General features: G+C 42.0%; 1 non-coding gene across 1 annotated transcript; it reads right to left on the bottom strand.

Annotated features, from left to right (window-relative positions):
* Positions 1-12,822: 12,822 nt before the first annotated feature.
* Positions 12,823-12,894, bottom strand: TRNAS-GGA (transfer RNA serine (anticodon GGA)). The gene has a single exon. It is a non-coding gene; the product is annotated as a tRNA-Ser (tRNA).
* Positions 12,895-20,311: the final 7,417 nt, after the last annotated feature.

Raw genomic sequence — 20,311 nt, forward strand, 5'->3', positions numbered from 1 at the left:
GTTCCTCAGATCGGCTCTGATACCTGAATCCAGGGTGCTGAACCACCAGAGAACCCCTGATTGCATGGAACACAAATTGGCGGGAGCTCTGCCAAAGGCTCAACACTAAGACCTGGCCACACCTAAAGGCCAGCAAGGTCCAGTGCCAGATGCCCCATGCCAAACAACTAGCAAAATAGGAACACAGCCCTACCCATTAGCAGACAGGCTGCCCAGTCACACCAAGCTCACAGACACCCCACAAGACACCACTTGGTGTGACATTACCCTTTAGAGAGACAAGATCCAGCTCCCCCCACCAGAACACAGAAACCAGGACCCCCAACCAAGAAACCTTCATGAGGTACTGGTCCAGTCCCACACACTGGGGACAGTCTCCACAAGTAAGAGGAACTATGACCTTGCAGCCTGAGGAAGAAGACCCCAAACACAGTAAATTAAATAAAATGAAAAGACAGAGAAACATGCAGCAGATGAAGGCGCATGGTAAAAACCCATAAGACCAAACAAATGAGGGGAAATAGGCGATCTACCCCCAAAATATTCAAAGTAATGACAGTAAAGATGACCCACATCTCAGAAATAACATGGAGGCACAGATAAATAGAATGGAGGCATGGATGAGAAATAGAGGAAAACAATAGAATGGGCAAGACTAGAAATCTCTTCAAGAAAATTAGAGATACCAAGGGAAATTTTCATGCAAAGATGGGCTCAATAAAGGACAGAAATGGTATGGACTTACAGATGCAGAAGATATTAAGAACAGGGGGCAAGAATACACAGAAGAACTATACATAAAAGATCTTCGTGACCCAGGTAATCACAATGGTGTGATCACTCACCTAGAGCCAGACATCCTAGAATGTGAAGTCAAGTGGGCCTTAGGAAGCATCACTACAAACAAAGCTAGTGGAGGTGATGGAATTGCAGTTGAGCTATTTCAAGTCCTAAAAGATGATGCTGTGAAAGTGCTGCACTCAATATGCCAGCAAATATGGAAAACTCAGCAGTGGCCTCAGGACTGGAAAAGGTCAGTTTTCATTCCAATCCCAAAGAAAGGCAATGCCAAAGAATGCTCAAACAATTGCACAGTTGCACTCATCTCACACACTAGAAAAGTAATGCTCAAAATTCTCCAAGCCAGGCTTCAGCAATACATGAACTGTGAACTTCCAAATGTTCAAGCTGGTTTTAGAAAACACAGAAGAACCAGAGATCAAATTGCCAACATCCACTGGATCATGGAAAAAGCAAGAGAGTTCCAGAAAAACATCTATTTCTGCTTTATTGACTATGCCAAAGCCTTTGTGTGGATCACAATAAACTGGAAAATTCTGAAAGAGATTGGAATATCAGACCACCTGACCTGCCTCTTGAGAAACCTATATGCAGGTCATGAAGCAACAGTTAGAACTGGACATGGAACAATAGATTGGTTCCAAATAGGAAAAGGAGTACGTCAAAGCTGTATATTGTCACCCTGCTTATTTAACTTCTATGCAGAGTACATCATGAGAAACACTGGGCTGGAAGAAGTACAAGCTGGAATCAAGATTGCTGGGAGAAATATCAATAACCTCAGATATGCAGATGATACCACCCTTATGGCAGAAAGTGAAGAGGAACTAAAAAGCCTCTTGATGAAAGTGAAGGAAGAGAGTGAAAAAGTTGGCTTAAAGCTCAACATTCAGAAAACTAAGATCATGGCATCCGGTCCCATCACTTCATGGCAAATAGATGGGGAAAAAGTGGAAACGGTGTCAGACTTTTTTGGCGGAGTGGCTCCAAAATCACTGCAGATGTTGATTGCAGCCATGAAATTAAAAGATGCTTACTCCTTGGAAGGAAAATTATGACCAACCTAGACAGCATATTAAAAAGCAGAGACATTACTTTGCCAATAAAGGTCCGTCTAGTCAAAAGAAGGGGACGATAGAGGATGAGATGGCTGGACGGCATTACCAACTCAATGGACATGAGTTTGAGTGAACTCCGGGAGTTGGTGATGGACAGGAAGGCCTGGCGTGCTGCGATTCATGGGGTCACAGAGTCGGACACGACTGAGCGACTGAACTGAACTGAACAAGGATCTAGACAATCAAGAATGAACAACATAACAGCTGAAATAAGAAATACACTAGAGGGAAACAATAGTAGAATACTGAAGCAAAAGAACCAATATGTGAGCTGGAAGACAGAATGGTGGAAATAACTGAAGCAGAGCAGAATAGAGAAAAAAGAATTAAAAGAAACGAGGACAATCTCAGAAACCTCTGGGACAACATTAAAGTGCAGCAATATTTGAATTAAAATGGTCCCAGAAGAAGAATAGAAAAAGAAAGGGTATGAGAAAATATTTGAGGAGATTACAGTTGAAAACTTTCCTAGTGTGGGAGAAGAAATAGCCACCAAGTCCAGGAAGCCCAGAGAGTGCCATATGGGATAGTGGCTCAGCTGGTAAAGAATCCGCCTGCAATGCAGGAGACCTGGGTTCGATCCCTGGGCTGGGAAGAACCCCTGGAGTAGGGAAAGGCTACCTGCTCTAGTATTCTGGCCTGGAGCCTGGTAGGCTGCAGTCCATGGGGTTGCTAAGAGTTGGACACAACTGAGCAACTTCACTTTCACTTTTTCACTTTCATGCATTGGAGAAAGAAATGGCATCCCACTCCAATATTCTTGCCTGGAGAATCCCAGGGACAGGGGAGTCTGCTGGGCTGCCATCTATGGGGTCGCACAGAGTCGGACATGACTGAAGCGACTTAGCAGCAGCAGCAGAAGAGGATTCCATGCACTGTATAGTCCATGGGGTCACAAAAAGTCAGACATGACTGAACGACTTTCACTTTCAAAAAGAAACACATCAAGACACAAATTAATCAAACTAACAAAAATTAAACACAAAGAAAAAATCTTAAAAGCTCCAAGGGAAAGGCCACAAGTAACGTATAAAGGAATCCCCATAAGGTTAACAGCTGATCTTTCTGCAAAAACTCTGTAGACAAGAAGGGAGTGGCAGGATACACTTAAAGTGATGAAAGGAAAAATCCTACAGCCAAGATTACTCTACCCAGCAAGGATCTCATTCAGATTTGATGGAGAAATCAAAAGCTTTACAGATAGGCAAAAGTTAAGAGAATTTACAACCACCAAACCAGCTCTACAACAAATGCTAAAAGAACTTCTCTAGACAGGAAACACAAGAGAAAGAAAAGACTACAAAAACAAACCCAAACCTAAAGTAAATAGTAATAGGATCAGACATATCAACAACTGTGAAAGTGAAAGTCAAAGTCTCTCAGTCCGACTCTTTGTTACCCCATGGACAGTCAATGGAATTCTCCAGGCCAGAATACTGGAGTGGGTGGCCTTTCCCTTCTCCAGGGGATCTTCTGGACCCAGGAATCGAGCTAAGGTCTCCTGCACTGCAGGCGGATTCTTTACCAACTGAGCTATCAGGGAAGCCGTATATCAACAATTACCTTAAATATAAATGGATTAAATGCTCCAACCAAAAGACACAGACTGGCTAAATAGATACAAAGACAGGACCTATATATGCTGTCTATAAGAGACCCACTTCAGACCTAGGGACACATACAGACTGAAATGAGGGGCTGGAAAAAGATATTCTATTGGAGAGGGAAATGGCAACCCACTCCAGTGTTCTTGCCTGGAGAATCCCAGGGATGGCGGAGCCTGGTGGGCTGCCGTCTATGGGGTCGCACAGAGTTGGACACGACTGAAGTGACTTAGCAGCAGCAATAGCATGCAAATGAAAATCAAAAGAAAATGGGAGTAGCAATACTCATATCAGATAAAATAGATTTAAAAATAAAGACTGTTAAAAGAGACAAAGACGGACAGTACATAATGATCAAGGGATCAATCCAAGAAGATATAACAATTATAAATATATGTACCCAACAAAGGAGCACCTCAATACTTATGCAAAATGCTAACAACTATAAAAGGGGGAATCAACATTGACACAGTAGTATTGTGGGACTTTAACACCCCACTAACATCAATGAACAGGTCATCCAAACAGAAAATTAAGAAGGAAACACAAGCCTTAAATTAGGTCTATCTATTGGAAGACCTATAGGACATTCCATCTAAAAACGGCAGACTACACTTTTTTCTCAAGTTCACACAGAACATTCTCTAGGATAGATCACATCTTGGGTCACAAATCAAGCCTTGGTATATTTAAGAAAATTGAAATTGTATCAAGCATTTTTTTTCTGACCACAATGCCATAAGATTAGATATCAATTACGGGGCGGGAAAATCAAAACCTTGTACAAAACACAAGCATACAGAGGCTAAACGATGTGCTTCTAAATAGCCAAGAGGTCGCTGAAGAAATCAAAGAGGAGATTTAAAAATATCTAGAAACAAATGACAATGAAAACACAACAACTCAAAACCTATGGGATGCAGTGAAAGCAGTGCTAAGAGGGAAGTTTATAACAATACAAGCCTACCACAAAAAATAAGAAAAATACCAAATAAACGGCTAAACCCTACACCTAGAGCAACTCGAAAAAGAAGAACAAAAAAACCCCAAAGTTAGTCCAAGCAAAAAATCATAAAGATCCAGAGCTGAAATAAATTAAAAGGAAATGGAGGAAACAATAGCAAATATCAATAAAACTAAAAGCTGATTCTTTGAGAAGATTAAACAAAATTGACAAGCTGTCAGCCAGACTCATCAGGATAAAAAGGGAGAAAACTCAAATCAATAAGATTAGAAATGAAAAAGAAGTTACAACAAGCAATGCAGAAATACAGAGGATCGTATGAGCAACCATATGCCAATAAAATGGACAACTCGGAAGAAATGGACAAGTTCTTAGAAAAGTACAACCTTCCAAAACTGAACCAGGAAGAAACAGAAAATATGAACAGACCAATCATAAACACTGAAGTTGAAACTCTGATCAAAAATCTTTCAACAAACAAAAGCCCAGGCCAGAGGGCTTCACAGCTGAATTCCACCAAAAGCTCAGAGAAGAGCTAACAACTATCCTGGTCAAACCATTCTCAAAAATTGCAGAGGGAAGAAAATTCCCAAACTCATTTTACGAGGCTACCATCACCCTGATACCAAAACCAAAGATACCACAGAAAAAGAAAATTACAGGCCAATGTCACTGATGAACATAGATGCAAAAATCGTCAACAAAGTTCTAACAAACAGATTCCAGCAACACATTAAAGAATCATACACCATGATCAAATGAGATTTATCTCAGGAATGCAAGGATTCATCAGAATACACAAATCAATCAATGTTATACAACATATTAACAAATTGAAAGATAAAAACCATTTGATCATCACACATTAGATGCAGAGACAGCTTTCAACAAAATTCAACACCGATTTGTGTTTAAAAAAAAAAAAAAGCTGCCCATAAAATCAGCAAAGAAGGAACCTACCTCAACATAATAAAAGCCATATATGACAAACTCATGGCAAGCACTGTTCTCAATGGTGAAAAACTGAAAGTGTTTCCTCTACGATCAGGGACCAGGGTGCCCAGCCTCCTCACTATTATTCGGTATAGTTTTGGAAGTCCTAGCCATGGAAATCAGAGAATAAAAAGAAAGAAAAGGAATCCAGATCGGAAAAGAATAAGTAAAACTCTCACTATTTGCGGATAACACCACACACGCACACACACAGAAAACCTACTAGAGATAATCAGTGAATTTAGTAAAGTCATAGGATATAAAATTAATACACAGAAATCCCTTGAATTCCTACACACTAACAATGAAAAATCAGAAAGAGAAATTGAGGAAACAATCTCATTTATCATTGCAATAAAAAGAATAAAACACCTAAGAATAAACCTACCTAAAGAGACAAAAGACCTATATTCAGAAAACTGTAAGCCACTGATGAACAAAATCAAAGACAACACAAACAGGTAGAGACATACCGTGCTCCTGGATTGGAAAAACCAATGTTACCAAAATGACTATACTACCCCAAAGCAATCTACAGATTCAGTGCAATCCCTATCAAGTGACCAATGGCACTGTTCACAGAACTAGAACAAAAAATTTCACAATTTGTATGGAAACACAAAAGACCCTCAAATAGCCAAAGCCGTCTTGAGAAAGAAAAACAGAGCTGGCCCTGGCTTCAAATTATACTATAAAGCTGCAGTCATCAAGACACTATGGTACTGGCACAAAACCAGAAATATAGGCCAAGGGAGTAAGAGACAAACCCACACACCTACGGGCACTGGATCTTTGACAAAGGAGGCAAGAATACACAATGGAGAAAAGACAGCGTCTTCAAACAAGTGGAAAACTGGACAGCTACATATAAAAGAATGAAATTAGAACACTTCCTAACACCCTGCTGCTGCTGCTAAGTTGCTTCAGTCATGTCCAACTCTGTGCGACCCCATAGACGGCAGCCCGCCAGTCTCCCCCGTCTCTGGGATTCTCCAGGCAAGAACACTGGAGTGGGTTGTCATTTCCTTCTCCAATGCATGAAAGTGAAAAGTGAAAGTGAAGTCGCTCAGTCGTGTCCGACTCTTAGCGACCCCATGGACTGCAGCCTACCAGGCTCCTCTGTCCATGGGATTTCCAGGCAAGAGTACTGGAGTGGGGTGCCATTGCCTTCTCCGTCCTAACACCCTACACATACACAGAAAAACCTCAAAATGGATTAAAAACTTAAATGTAAGGCCAGAAACTATAAATATATGCAATACACTCTTTGACATAAATCACAGCATGATTCTCTCTGACCTACCTCCAAGATTAATGGAAATAAAAGCAAAAATAAACAAGTGGGACCTAATTAAACTCAAATGCTTCTGCACAGCAAAAGAAACAATAAACAAGATGAAAACACAACTCTCAGAATGGGAGAAAATAATTGCAAACAAAGTAACTGACAAAGGGTTAATCTCCAAAATATATAAGCAGCTCATACAGTTCAATATCAGAAAAACAAACAACCTAATCAAAAAATGTGCAGAAGATCCAAACAAACATTTCTCCAAAGACTTACAGATGGCCAATAAACCCATGAAAAGATGCTCAATGTTGCTCATTATTAGAGAAATGCAAATCAAAACTACAATGAGGTATCGCCTCACACCAGTCAGAATTGCCACCATCAAAAAATCTACAAACAATAAATGCTGGAGAGGATGTGGATAAAAAGAAGCCCTCCTGCACTGTTGGTAGGAATATAAACTGATATAGCCATTATGGAAAACAGTATGGAGATTCCTTTAAGAACTAGAAATAAATCTACCATACGACCCAGCAATCCCACTACTGGCATATACCCTGAGAAAACCACAATTCTAAAAGACATATGTACCCCAATGTTCATCGCAGCAATATTTACAGTAGCCAGGACATAGAAGCAACCTAAATGTCCATGGAAAGATGAATGGATAAAGAAGTTGCGGTACATTTATACAATGGATTATTACTCAGCCATCAAAAGGAACGAATTTGAGTCAGTTGTAATGAGGTGGATGAATCTAGAGCCTCTTACACAGAGTAAAGTAAGTAAAAAAGAGAAAAATAAGTATTGTGTATTAACATATATATGTGTGTGTGTGTATATACATACCTGGAAGCTAGAAAAATGGTGCTGATGAACCTCAGAGAACAGACTTGTAGGCAGAGCGGGGGAAGGTGAGGGTAGGAAGAATTGAGAAAGTGGCATTGACATCATCACGTAAAATAGACAGTTAGTGGGAAGTTGCTAAGTAACACAGGGAGCCCAGTCTGGCACTCTGTGATTACCTAAAGGGACACGATGGGGGTAAGCAGGCAAGGCTCAGGAGCGAAGGGATAGCTATATAATTACGACTGATTCACATTGTTGTAGGACAGAAACTAAAACAAAATTATAAAGCAATTTTCCACCAATTAAAAAAAAAGTCAAATTCTCAAATAGGGGAAGACATACCCAAAAGTACTAGATGTGCTTGCCTCTGGAGGAAGAGACTAGGAGGTAGGAAGGATGCTCTTTTGTATTACAAACAACCCTAACCCAACACTATTGAATTTTAAACTATAAATACATATTATTTGCTTACAAAAATTAAATGTTGCTAAAAAGGAAATAAGAAAGAAATAAAGCAGAAATGACGCCCTAAGAAATGGGGTCAGTTCTATTTTTATGGAGTTTTAGGGAAATCTTTGAGACTCTAGAAATTATAATTTTCTTATTGCATGTTAATTAAGTTTCTCCATCCGGAGGAAAAAGTTAGCTTCTGTATTTGGAAGGATGGGAGCCAGAAAATGTCCTGACTGTGCTGACTATGGAAAGCATGGCCTCCCCACACGATCTGTGGGTCCTGAGCAGGTAAACTTCTCTAAAGGTATCTTTGGATGCCAATGACAGGACTGGCCAGAGAAGGGATGCATATGAGATCTATTCTTAGCCCCTGGACTCCAGACCCCTAGATCACCTCCGTCTCATCTCCTGCAGCTGCTTCTGCTGGAGCCACAGCCCTGAGAAGAGCCACAAGAGGCTTCAGGACTTTGCATGGCTCAGCCTGCTCCCTCGCCTCATTCAGGCCTCTGAGCGATGTCAGCTGCTTATAAAAGTCGTGCCTGGTCAGTTACTACCTGAGAACCTGAAATAGCCTTACTATTCCCTCACTTGATTTCTCTTCCTTACACTTATTACTACTCCCCATTATGTGATCAATTTATGTGCCCAATAGAGAGAGGCAGATAGAGAAGGAAAGAGGGAGGGAGACGGAGAGACTGTAATTCCTCCTCATGGCCACAAGATGGCACTATTGCTCAGAGGTTTTCCTTTGAAAAGCAAATCGGGTAAGCAAAATCTAAGGCTGCTTTGGGATTCCCAGCTTCCCTCTGTCCATCTATCTGTTTCAGTCTTCTTCCTCCACTCGCTGCTCCCTCTGCGCACCCCCACCACAATACTGACTTTCTGGTGGGCTTGGCCAATATGACAGCAGAGGCCCTTTTGCGACGCTCGGAACAGCAAAGATTCCTGAGACTGATGTTTGTCTACACAAAATGCAGTGGTTGGTTCATTCAGTATGACTAGAAAGACTCAGTCCACCTGCTTTTATTCTCTCTGGCTCTTGCTGATACTGCCCAGGCCCTGGGCCACTGCTTGGCGGCTTCAGGGACAATCTGTTCTCTCACCCTTCCCCTTCTTACCGTGTTCGCCCCACCTCCCAGCACACCCATCTTGCAAGCTCCTGCCCTGAGATGTGGTTCCAGAGGGTCATCGGAATGACTCTAGAGAAACTATAAACATGTACAGCATGTGTCCTGGTGGGGGTTCTGAATTCTCCTTTGTATTTTAGCCTGAGGAAAAAGCAAATCAGTGGCTTGGAGCGGTGGGTGGAGCTTGCAGTATTTTTCTAGATTTTTTGTAGCTGGGAAATAAATCTCCAGGGATGGGCAGGGTTGCAGGCTAATTCCAGTACAGCAGGATCAAGGCTATGAAAACATGAACACAAAGGAAACTTCAAAGCTCTTCCTCGAATCTGATTGGGAAGGGGCCTTCGAAAGGTCATGTTCACTTCGCACCAAATGCCCTCTTGCTTTCCGATGGCCCTGCACTCTGCAGACATTTCTGGTCCAACCCGCTCAGTGGGGTCAGGATTCAACAACACCCTGAAGACAAAGACAGAAGGTAAAGCCCAGAAGTTAGGGTCTGAGCCTAACTGTTCTCTGGCCTTAAATGTTGAGGCCCAATTTCCTCTTTGTAGACTGAGCTCCATCACTGAAGGAAATCACTCCCACTTCAAACCAGTCTCTTCCCCAACCCCGGTCAAACCCTGACACAGCTACTTTGCCGGGAGTGGTGAGAATTACAGCAGCTAGGTCATTTAAGGCAATAATTAGAACAATCATTAATTTCTGAGGCCTAAGTGACTCATTTATCTCTGATATGCACAGGGATCAAAGGAGAGTATTTATGACTGAGAAACAAATCTCCCATTCTTTCCCCTGCTATAGTAAATAATGAAGAGCTTCCAAGCCTGCCTTCTTCGCCCATCTCTCCCGGGGATTTTGTCTTTAATGTCCGTATACAAAACCAACCCGCCTCTCCCTTCTCTCCACTCCTCGCTCTTTAAGAACCACAGCATGTCAAGCCGCTCTTTGCCCAGCTCAGACTCTCGGCTGAGAGAGGAGGAAGGGGTGCTCATCCCTCCATCCCAGCGGAGGGCACCAAGCCTCTGACCTTCGGCAGGCCCAGGGTGAGTATCAGGTGGGCTCTCCCTGGAAATGTGCCATCTTGATTTTGCCGAGTTATGTACACAAGTGCCAGTCAGTCTGCCTGAGTCGGCTGGAAACCTGGCCCCATCAGCTGTTTGCTGTGTGACCTTGACACACAGGTTAAGTTCCTTGACCTCTTTAAGCCTCAGTTTCCCAATCTCTGAAATAAGGATAATAATAGCATCTAAGACTGGCTTGTGAAAATTACCTAAGATAAAAGGTAAAATGCTTGCTTAATACAGAGCCTGATACAAAATCACATTAGCTACATGTCAATAGCTCAAAATCCTTATTTCCAAGAACTTGTAGCTGCAGTGCAAACCGTCTTTCATGTTCTGATGTGGGCTCTAAGAGATGCTTGCTTGAAGATGCATGTTCTCCCAGCCTCCCCCAGGACCCTGGACCACCACTGTGACAGAAATCAGATCCTCTGTGTGTGTGTGTGTATGCACATGTGTGTATATGTGTGTGTGTGTGTGTGTGTGTGTGTGTGTAGGATCCCCAGGCTTAAGGAGGCTGTGAGATGGGCCCAGATCAGTTTCTCCACCTCAGCACTACTGACTTTTTTTTTTGGACCAGGTAATCCTTTTGTTGTGAGACCTCATCCTATACCTTTCAGAACATAATTTAGCACCATTTTCGGCCTCAACTCACTAGGTGCCAGTAGCAGCCTTCTAGTCACAACAATGGAAAATGTCTCTAGACATCACCACATGTCCTTTGGGGGGCAAAATTGCTCTTGGTTGAGGACCACTGGTCTATGCAGATGGGGAAGTGTGGAGGCCTCTCCACAGGTACCTGGCTGAGCCAAGGTGAGGTGGCAGGAATGAGCATGATCAGAGAGGAGGTCCTCCTGCCCCAGGCAAGGCTCAGGTGGCTTCTAGGGATTGAGTACAGAAGGTAAACCCCTGTGGTTTTCCCTCGTAAGGACATGGCCTGGTTTCCTTAGGAGGCAGTGCCCTGCTGGCATGTGGGGACCTCTGGATTCCCCATAGCCAGAACTCAAAATTGTAACCCAGTCTGGCCCCAGGAACCCTGGTCAAGAAACAGTGCCCTAGTGCTACAGAATGGTCACTGAAAGGACAGTTCTCATCTCAGGACAGAGTGCACAGCCAGGCTGACCAGGTGTGAATTCCCACTCTGCTACTACTCACTGTGTGACCTTGGGCAAACTGCTTAACCTCTCTGTGCCCTTAGGATCCTTATCTGTAAAATGAAGACAACAAGGTTGTTATGAGGATTAAAAGACTTAATGCTCATTAAGTACTTAGAACAGAGCCTAGCACAGAGCAAGGACTAAGAGTTTGCTAAATAAGCCAAGATCTGAAAGGCAGACCAGGAGGTGCAGCTTCTGTAAGTCAGAATTTGCCCCTGCTGTGACCTCAGGACGAACAGTTGTGTTTCTGGGGGTCCCTGGCCACCTGTGCCAGGGGTGGGGTTGAGAATCCCTGGAGCAGCTCCCCTGCAGAGGTAACTGTTTTTAAGGAAAGTTCATTTGAGCAGAGAGCAAATTCAGTGCAAAGAGTTCCAGAACTTCCCATTCAACAGGTCTGGGGATTAGAGTAATGGGGAAAAAACTTTTCTCTACCAATTTAGGGATTTAGGTTCAAGGGTTGGGGGTTGGGCCAGATTAACAGGAAGAAAGAAGTTTGTGCACACCCTGAGTGCAGTGTAATGAGTAACTCATGAGGAACCAGAGGTAAAGGTTCGTAGACCAACTTAACACAAGTGGGCAGCAGGGGGATGGGTCTGAGTAGGGCTCTTCCCACCAGCAGAAACCTCTCCCCTATTATTCACCCTCTCTTGTTAACTCTATTTATCCCTTTAGACTCAGCTCAAAGAGGACCACCTCCAAGAAGACCCCCCATCTGATACAGCCGCCCATCTCTAAGGTCTCATAAATCCCTACCATGCTTGACCACACTCACTGCTTGCTCCCCACTAGACTTGGCTCTCCTTGAGGGCAGGTGACAATCAGATTCAATATGCCTTGTGCACACTCAGCACTGAATATATGTTTGTAAGAAGAGGTCGGGGAAAGGAAGAGAGAGAAGGCAGATGTATTCGGGAGACAGCAAATGACTCATCATCTCTCTTTCTTCCCTTCATTCCCCAAGAGTGAGGCTCCAAGTGGAACCAGAACCACTCTCCTCTGTCCTCCACACCCCAAACAAAACCAGCTGGACATCATATAACTCTCAGAGACATCATGTTTGGTGCTGAAGGGGCACAAAAACAGAGGGTTCAGGAGCTGGAAGAGTATGTGTTCCCAGAATATCCTGACTTTGTTGGAGAAATTTAAGGCTGATAACAGATTGAAAACACAGCATGCTTGGGGGCAGGGGGTGGGATGGATTGGGAGATTGGGACTGACATATATATATACATATATATATATATATATATATACACACATATATATACATATAAAGTAAAGTAAAGTCGCTCAGTCGTGTCCGACTCTTTGCGACCCCGTGGACTGTAGCCTACCAGGCTCCTCCCTCCATGGGATTTTCCAGGCAAGAGTATTGGAGTGGGTTGCCATTGCCTTCTCCAGGGGATCTTCCCAACCCAGGGATTGAACCCGGGTCTCCTGCATTCCAGGCAGAAGCTTTAACCTCTGAGCCACCAGGGAAGCCCGTATATATATATATATATATATATACACTAGTATGTATAAAATAGATAACTAATAAAAACCAACTATATAGCACAGGGCACTCTACTCAGTGCTCTGTAGTGACCTAAATAAGAAGCAAATCTAAGGAAGAGGGGAAGGAAATCCAAGGAAGAGGGGGTATATGTGGATGTGTGGCTGACTGACTTTGCTATACAGCAGAAACTAACAGAACACTGTAAAGCAACTATGTGTGTATGCTTTACACGTCTGACTCTGCGACTCCACGGACTGTAGCCCACAAGCCTCCTCTGTTCATGGGATTCTCCAGGCAACAATACTGGAGTGGGATGCCATTTCCTCCTTCAGAGGACCTCCCCAACTCTGGGATCAAACCTGTCTCTTGAGTCTCCTGCACGGGCAGGTGGATTCTTTACTGCATCACCTAAAGCCAACTAAACTCCAGTTTAAAGAAAGAAGAGGAAAGCAGCCCATGGTGACAGTCTCTGCGGGGAAATCTCAGGATCGAGCAGATTTTCTGAGAGCAGTCAGGAGTGCTGGGAGGAGGCTGAACGTCTGTGATAGAAGCAACTCAAGGCCAAGCTATGGGGTGACCCAGCAGGAGATCAGTTGTGGGAATCTCAGAGCCCGTAGGACTGCTCTGCCACTTCTGGGCACACATCAGACCTCCAGTTATTCACAGACTTCTCTTCCCACAGGCATCAGGTTAATATTTTAAACATTAACTCTGTTTGTTTTGCTTCAGTTTTGTTTGCTGAGACCACCTGTGCTCAGGAGGGCTTAGCCATTCGTGCACCATCTTTATTACCATATGCAGAGCTCACTATTGTTTAACTTGATATTTTGACCCCTTCACTCCATCCCCAATCTCATTTTTCTCTTCTATCATACTTTTTGTCCAGCCAATCTGTATTTCTATTTGTATCTAGGCCCAAGATTAATATTATTTTGTGCGTATCTTTGAAAACATCCTTAAGTGGTCTTTTGGTTTACATGTCATTCTTTTCTCACTTTTTTTTTTCCAGTCAAGATTATGAGATTTTGAGATGGTTCCAAGTTAATATAAAAGAAAAAATGGACCTTTTATCTGCTGAATGGTATTCATCATTTTCATATAACAATTTATTTACCTACTTTCCTACGAATAAGCTTCTAGGTGTTTCCAAATCTTCACCATTACAAACAATTCTACAAACACATACCCACACATTTCTCTGGGGGCCTGGGCAAGAATGTCTCTGGGCTCAGCATCCCTGAGTGCAAGGTTGTAGAATTAACTGGTCCATATTCCTTTTTATTCCACTTCAATCTGCTTCCCAGAAAGACTATACCCGTTAGCATTCCCATGAGGCTTTCTGCTTTCCTTCACCTTTGGTGGCACTTGATATCAGCCAACATTTTAACACTTGCCAATCTGGCATGTGTAAGACCCATCTCTCCTTCTTAACCGCATTTACCTCCGGGTTTCCTTCCTGTCTTGGCCTACCGCTTCCCCTTCCAAAGCCTCACATTGTTCTTTCTCATGGGCTCAGGGAAGGGATGTGACACCGGAAGTACCAGAAGGGATGGAGGAGGGAGAAGTAGCTCCTTCTGGCTTTTGAGTTTCAAAATCCTTCACTCATGGGGGAACCAAAGACGTTTCAGAGCACAGAAAAAAGATTTAGGAGAAAAATATTATGGAAAAGAGGGGGAAGTCAAGCACTCACTTTGGCGCAGCCTGACCTAAACCATGATGGCTGGGCTGAGTGAAGTAGAATGTCAAACAGGAAGGAAAGAAAAGTTCTGTGGTTTGCAAACCAGACACTGATGTTGAGGCAGCAGCAGAGATACAGGAAATGGGCTTTAAGGGCACTAAGGAGCATCAGGGTCTGCGGTTCCCTGGATGGTGCCTTCATGTAATACTTCTCCATTTGGCTAGTTGTTACGGATAATTTATTATTTTACCAGATAATAATATTACCAGATATTTTCATTCTCCCAAAAGAATCCAAAATTAGAAGTTTCATGTGGAAGCTTGCCTTCAAAAAAACAAAAGGTCACTATGCGAAATTACAAACGTATTTAAATTAGGCAAAAAAATTAAAAAAAGTTAGGGAAAATAGTATAGTGAACTTCCTTGTACCCATGACTAAGTTTCAACAATTATCAACTCATGACCAATTTTGTTTCTTCTATAACCCCACCCATCTCTAGTCCTGGATGAGTTTAAAGTAAATCCCAGACTCATAATTTTCTTTGTAAAGATAAGAACTCACATTTTTTTTAAAACCATAACACAGTATCATAACTAAATAAACCACAATAATTTTCAAATAGTCTGTCAGTGTTAAACTTTACAGTTTCTCATGGTAGTTATAAAGGTTTATTTTACATTATTTTAATTTTTGTAGTGTGTTTGAAATAGGATCCAAAGTTTACACAGTGCAAGTGATTAATGTTTTTAAGTTTCCTTTAATCTCTGGATTCACTCCCTACCTTTTTGACCCTGGTGAAAAATCTGTTAATGAAGGCAGGTCCTTTATTGTATAGAGTGTTCTACAGTCTGGATTTTGTAGTGTTATTTAACATGTTTCCTCTGTCTTCTGCATTTCCTGTAAATTGGTAGCTGGATATAAATGCTAAACCTCTCATTTAAAAAAAAATGTTCATAATCTTTTCAAAAGAATCTTTAAATACTGTCTGAGCCAGATAAAAACCTTTTGGACTGTATCTAGCCTGTAAGCTACTAATTTGCTACCCCTGTCTTAGATGTTAGTAGATCACAGACAAAAAGGTTCAGAGAACTTTGTCCTGAGCAGAGCCCCCAGGGAGAGAACAAAATTCTGAATGAGCATGTAGAACAGACCTGTGTCTCATTTTCTGGGCTTCCTAGGTGGCTCAGTGGTGAAGAATCTGCCTGCTAATGCAGGAGACACAGGAGGTGCGAGTTTGATCCCTGGGTTGGGACGATCCCCTGAAGGAGGAAATGGCAACCTGCTCCAGTATTCTTGGCTGGAAAATTCCATGGACAGAGGAGCCTGGCAGGCTACAGTCTATGGGGTCACAAAGAGCAGGACACAACTGAATGAGTGAGCACACACACACACCTCATTTTCAGACAGAATCCCATTCAGAGAGTTTTCAAGGCCTTGGAGAAGGGAGGTGTGTGCAGCACGTGAAGGCAGACAGAGCCTGGCATGGCCTGGCAGCGTGATCTGCAGGCACGGAAGGGCAGCACAGCTGTGGAAGGACGCCCAGTCCTGAGGGACCCTGTGCCCCCAGAGCCCCTTCATCTCCTGCCATGGGAAGTCCTCCAGAACTAGACACCCCGAGGAAACAGGAGCAGACCCCATGTGGCTGAGATGAAGACTGAGACATTGACTGCATGGGAAACTGGAACTAGAAGTTCAGTTGTGTCAAGGAAAACAGAGAAGCTTGTGTTGTTTCCTCACTTGAGTTTGCGGACTGAGGTTTGTATCCATGACAAGGGGATTCCCGAGAGACCTCTGACAGCGCACCTCAGAGCTGAGGCATTTGAGGGCAGTGGCCTCTTCTCTGTGGGAGAACTGGATTGAGGAAATGAGGGGCCCTCAGAGGCTGCTCCTGATTCTAGAAATCCTCCTTTCTCTTCTTTCTGTGGTGGCTCAGAGGGTAAAGAATCTGTCTGCAGTGCAGGAGACTAGAGTTCAATCCTTGGGTCTGGAAGATCCCCTGGAGGAGGGCATGGCAACCCACTCCAGTATTCCTGCCTAGAAAATTTCATGGACAGAGGAGACTGGCGTGCTGCAGTCCGTGGGTTCACAAAGAGTTGGACACAACTGAGAGACTAACACTTTGATAGAAATATTTTTCTAACTTTCTGGACTTTGTCTTTTAAAAACCTTTGAGTGTACCTCATAATTTACTAACAGATTTTGTTTTTCAGTCTGAACTGGGGCACTTTGTTTACAGTAGAAAAATTTTTACTATATTCATTTGCTGTCATGTTTAGTTATTTCCTGAGTTTATATTTTATTTTAATTTTTGTATTTCCTTATCACTTTTCCATTAAGTCTTTTGTTTACTTGTATCTTGCAAGTAAGTATATGTGGTAAGTCAATTTTTTTTTAGCAGTACGGGCAATTAACTTAAAACAAACAATAAACATTATCTTTTCTACCTTTGGTCCTAACTAACAATAATCAGAACTTTAATTCTTTTGTACGAAAAAAAATTTTTTTTTGCTTTTCACTGCCTACCAAATGGGCTTCCCAGGTGGCACTAGTGGCAAAAGAACCTGCCTGCCAACGCAGGAGACACAGGAGACATGGGTTTAATCCCTGGGTGGGGAAGATCCCCTAGAGAAGGGAATGGCAACCCATTCCAGTATTCTTGCCTAGAGAATCCCATGGACAGAGGAACCTGGCAGGCTACATTCCATAGAGCTGCAAAGAGTTGGACATGACTGAAACAACTTAGCATGCATGCATGACTACCAAATAAAAGCAAAAAGTATTCAAAAGAATGAAAAAGATCATCATATAGTGGAAAAGACATGTTTAATAATAAAAAATTAAGAACCCTGAGTATTTATGACCCTAAAATATAGCTATAAAATACAGAAAGGAAAATGGCCATAAATATAAGAAAATTTCATTTTAGAAAAACAATTATAGTAAGAGATTTTACTGTCCTATCCTCAGTGAGGCTCAAATTCAACTGCACAATAAAAGAAATGCAAATATGGCAGCTTAATTAAAGAGAGTACTTTTCCTAACTAAGGGCAAGTCTGGCAGGCCTCCAGAACCAGTAGAGTATGGAAATTATCTCCTCCTAACTTCAGGCTGTGCTCTAGTGTGGTATTCATGACCTTGAAGGATAGCAGAACATGCCACCCTGAAACACACCAGAGATCCACCCCTCTCTCCCTATCCCCTCTTCAGCTTCTCTGCTTGTCTACTGTCAGACCTGCCTCACCATGCAAGGGACATACCATTTCTCCATCTCTCTGGCCTGTCCCACCAGCTCTTCTCTTAACTGCTGCTGCTGCTGCTAAGTCGCTCCAGTCGTGTCTGACTCTGCACGACCCCATAGACGGCAGCCCACCAGGCTCTAGTCCCCTCTATTTCAGCAACATACTCCTAGGCTGTTTGAGTGGTGCCATTCCCAGATAAGCCTGGAATCAGGATACCCCTGTGAATATACCCTTGAATGTTCTTCAACTCTCACTTTAGCCCCTGAGCCTGTCCCAGCCTCAGAGAAAAAAAATCTCTTAGAGATATAATTAATAGATATCTTGTACTATGTATAACTTCCAACTGCTCATGGCAATTGCCCATATGGTGTCATACATCACATGCTAAGCCACAGACATGATCTCTACTAGTTCAAAAGAACAGAAATGATACGTGCTATGTTCTCAGGCCAAAAGAGGATGAAATGTAAAGTAACAACCAAAATAAATAAAAATAAACCAAGTACTTGGAAACATAAAAATTCTTACTGAGTCAAACGTTGAATTGGAAAGGAAATCAAGAACACATAAATAGTTTATTCAGAAAACAATGATGTTTAAAACATGCCACAGTAAAATACAAAAAAAAAAAAAAAAAAACAAGCAAAAAACAAAACAAAACAAAAAATGCCACAGTAATCTCTGTGGAATGCAGTGCAAGCAGTACTTTTAGGAAATTTTATGTTTTAAAATTTTCTTATTTTTGGTGGTTGGTAAAAGGGAACATTTTAGAAAGAATTCAACCAACAATACAAGAAAGGAATAGAGAAGAGAGCCAGACTAAAGAGGAAGAAGAAAATATGACCATAAAAGCGGAAGGACATCATTTTGAAAGTGAAAAATAACTTCTCTGGATCAGTAAATAAAAACAAAAGCTCAGTATTTGAAAAGTAAAGGCATTTCAATAAAATATGAATTGAGAAAGGAGATAATAACCAATATATAAAAATGTTAAATGAAAGTAGAACACAAAAACATATGCTCATAAAATTTGAACACATGAATGAAAAGTACAATTTTTTTTTACAATATTAAAGTCTACATTTAACCTAGTAAATATTAAACCAATAACTTGGGGAGGGAGAAGGAAATTTAGAAAATTAGAAGGATATTTAGCCTTTTAGTCATGTCCAACTCTTTGTGATCCCATGGACAATGGAATTCTCCAGGCCAGAATACTGGAATGGAAAGCCATCCTCTTTTCCATGGGATCTTCCCAACCCAGGGATTGAATTCAACCCAGGGATTGAACCCAGGTCTCCCACATTACAGGAGGATTCTTTACCAGCTAAGCCACCAGGGAAGACCAAGAATACTGGAGTGGGTAGCCTATCCCTTCTCCAATGGAGCTTTCTGACCCAGGAATCAAATCAGGGTCTCCTGCTTTGCAGGCATTCTTTGCCAGCTGAGCTACTAGAGAAGCCCCCAATATTTAAATTTTTAAATAAATATAGAACATAAAACATATGCTAATAAAATTTGAACATATGAAAGAAAAATAAAATTTTTTTTAATAATATTAAAGTCCATGTTTAACCTAGTAAATATTAAACTAATAACTTGGGGAGGGGGAAGGAAATTTGAAAGTTACTCAACTGGAAGTATACAGGTGTATATATATGTGTATAGCAATGGTATCTGTTGCTGCATAACAAATTACCACAATTTCAGTTACTTAAAATAACACATATTTTTATCTTACAGTTTCTCTGGCTAAGGAGTTCAGGTACAGCTTAGTTGGGTTTCTGGCTCAGAGTTTCACAGGTGGTAATCAAAGCATTCTCATCTGGTGACTTAACTAGGGGATCTGCCTGACCCAGAGATTGAACTCATATCTCCTGCACTGGCAGTGGATTCTTCACCAATGTGCCACCTGGGAAGACCCCACTACAAAATGGGTGAATGCTAAATCCTCCCAAACTTTCCAAGACTAATTACCTACTTTGAAAAACAGAAATCAAGGAGTTCTATCCCTTAAAGGCAGGTCTAACTCTTCAAAAGAGACATTCGTGCTGTAGGCAATATATTAATACTAAACCTTTGAGAACACAGCATTACTGGTTGGGGCATAGACTTGGATTACTGTGATATTGAATGGTTTGCCTTGGAAACGAACAGAGATCATTCTGCTGTTCTTGAGATTGCATCCAAGTACTGCATTTCAGACTCTTGTTGACTATGATGACTACTCCATTTCTTCTAAGGGATTCTTGCCCACAGTAGTAGATATAATAGTCATCTGAGTTAAATTCATCCATTCCAGTCCATTTTAGTTTGCTGATTCCTAAAATGTTGATGTTCACTCTTGCCATCTTCTATTTGACCACTTCCATGAGAAATCCTGGACTGGATGAAGCACAAGCTAGAATCAAGATTTCCAGGAGAAATATCAATAACCTCAGATATGCAGAAGACACCACCCTTAAGGCAGAAAATGAAGAA

The sequence above is a fragment of the Capricornis sumatraensis genome, chromosome 1 (assembly GCF_032405125.1).
Source record: "Capricornis sumatraensis isolate serow.1 chromosome 1, serow.2, whole genome shotgun sequence".
NCBI lineage: Eukaryota > Metazoa > Chordata > Mammalia > Artiodactyla > Bovidae > Capricornis > Capricornis sumatraensis.